This window comes from Prunus avium, unplaced genomic scaffold (assembly GCF_965620075.1).
Source record: "Prunus avium unplaced genomic scaffold, drPruAviu1.hap1.1 HAP1_SCAFFOLD_44, whole genome shotgun sequence".
NCBI lineage: Eukaryota > Viridiplantae > Streptophyta > Magnoliopsida > Rosales > Rosaceae > Prunus > Prunus avium.
This window is the reverse complement of record NW_028276902.1, coordinates 62,501-65,000: the sequence shown is the minus strand read 5'-3', so window position 1 is coordinate 65,000 and position 2,500 is coordinate 62,501.

Sequence of the window (2,500 nt, the reverse complement as noted above, 5' to 3'; positions counted from 1 at the left end):
GTGTGAGAGTGGCCAACAATTTGCTAGCTTCTTCATCAACTCCGCCGAAAGCCATCCTCGACATACCCGTGCATTGAGAAGGTTTGGTGGCCGTACTCCCAACACAAAAGCATACCGAAGACAACCCCAAGCTAAAGCTCACTTGAAGCCAACGCATCGTCACCATGTGTTCGTGTGGCCGAGAATTGGGTAGCTTCTTCATCAACCCCGCCGAAAGCCATCCTCGACATACCCGTGCATTGAGAAGGTTTGGTGGCCGTACTCCCAACACAAAAGCATACCGAGGACAACCCCAAGCAAAAATTCATTTGAAGCCAACCCATCGTCGCCCACAACTAGTGGGTGAATGGTGTGCTTCCCGGGGTTGGCATAGACATTCCCTCGCATGCAAAAGATTGTCGATGCGAAAGATTATCTATGCCAACCCCGGGAAGCACACCATTCACACACTCCCGACCGGTGTGGTGTGGCGGTGATTGGATAGTTACGGATTGAGCACTTGCCAAGGATCAAAATGTGTCATTTAGAAGAAACATTTTCAAAAAGTTTTTAAAATCTTGTGGGTTTGCAACTCATAAGAGCGTCACTTTCAACGTCCCCGGTATTGGATTGAGTTTCTAAAAACAACCGTGCACACCGAGGTTAAACTTTACCGGCTCCACTCCGACTCGCCGCTCGCCCACAATTTGTTTGCAACGAAACATTTGTTTTTAATTTTGTTGGTTTGAAATTGTTTTGAAAAGGTTCTTTAAATCTAGTGGGTTTGCAACTCATAAGAGCGTCACTTTCAACGTCCCCGGCATTGGATTGAGTTTCTAAAAACAACCGTGCACACCGAGGTTAAACTTTACCGGCTCCACTCCGACTCGCCGCTCGCCCACTAGTCCGAAGGCAACAAAACATTTGTTTTTCATTTTGATGAAAATTTCTGTTTTTAAATCTTGTTGGTTTGAAATTGTTTTGAAAAGGTTCTTTAAATCTTGCGGGTTTGCAACTCATAAGAGCGTCACTTTCAACGTCCCCGGCATTGGATTGAGTTTCTAAAAACAACCGTGCACACCGAGGTTAAACTTTACCGGCTCCACTCCGACTCGCCGCTCGCCCACAAATCCGAAGGCAACAAAACATTTGTTTTTAATTTTGATGAAATTTTTTGAAAACATTGGCTTGGCAAGCCCCAATCCGCGACTATCCACCCACCGCCACCCCACACGGGTGGTTGTTGTTGCGAAATGAGGTTGTGGTCGACATGCCCGTGCATTTGAGAAGGAGTTCCTAGCACTCCATGCTCTCCCATGCCAAAAAATAGCCTAGACAACCCCATTTCGCAACTTTCCACGCCTTTTTTTTCCTCCCTCACCCATGGCGGCGGCGTGGTGGCGGCGGCCGGATTCCGGCCACCACCGCCATGGGTGGCAGCCCCCCGACCCCGACACCAAACCCATAATACCGAGGCAACATATCGAGGCAACATGACATGGGTGTGGCGTGGGGGAAGGGGGCTGCAGCTAGGAAGGCATGGGCTGCCATGCATATGCAGGCAACACACACCCCCCTATATAGCATTTTATGCATTTAGCCCTTTGACAGGAAGAGACATCACCTATGCGCGAGGAGTCATAATGGGCTCTAAATAATTCAATACAAGGTATTTGGACGTGATTTTTTGCAGGGATACTAAGAAACATGCAATCTATGATGGGAAAAAGTTTCATAAATTTTTGAAGTCGGGAAGTATTTTTTATTAGTTTTAGAAGTCGTAAAATTGAAAAAATCATTAAAACAAATCCGGGAGGAATTTTTTAGTTTTGTAAGTTGGAGAAGGTCCTAAAAATCATAGACTACTTATGGGGAGCTTATTGTGCGAGGAAATTTCAATAAAAACGGGGTTTGACAAGATTTGAAAAATTCTGTCGACATTTGAAAAAACATGGAACCATGCTGCCGGCATGCTGCGCACATGCTGCGCGCATGCTGCGCGCAGACTGCGCGCATGCCATGGCAGGACAAGTTTTGCTAGCCTCACTGTCTACAGATGCGCAAGCTGCGCGCACGCTGCGCACAGGCTGCGCGCATGCTGCGCACAGACTGCGCGCACGCTGCGCGCATGCCATGGCAGGACAAGTTTCGCTAGCCTCACTGTCGACAGATGCGCAAGCTGCGCGCAAGCTCCGCGCACGCTGCGCACAGCCTGTGCGCATGTTGTGCGCATGCTGCGCGCAGGCTGCGCGCAGGCGCCGCGCATGCCATGGCAGGACAAGTTTCGCTAGCCTCACTGTCGACAGATGCGCAAGCTGCGTGCACGCTGCGCACAGGCTGCGCACAGCGCATGCCATGGCAGGACAAGTTCGCTAGCCTCACTGTCGACAGATGCGCAAGCTGCGCGCACAGGCTGCGCGCACGCCATGGCAGGACAAGTTTCGCTAGCCTCACTGTCGACAGAATCAGCACGCTGCGCGCAAGCTGCGCGCACGCTGCCGGCATGGTGCGCGCACGCTGC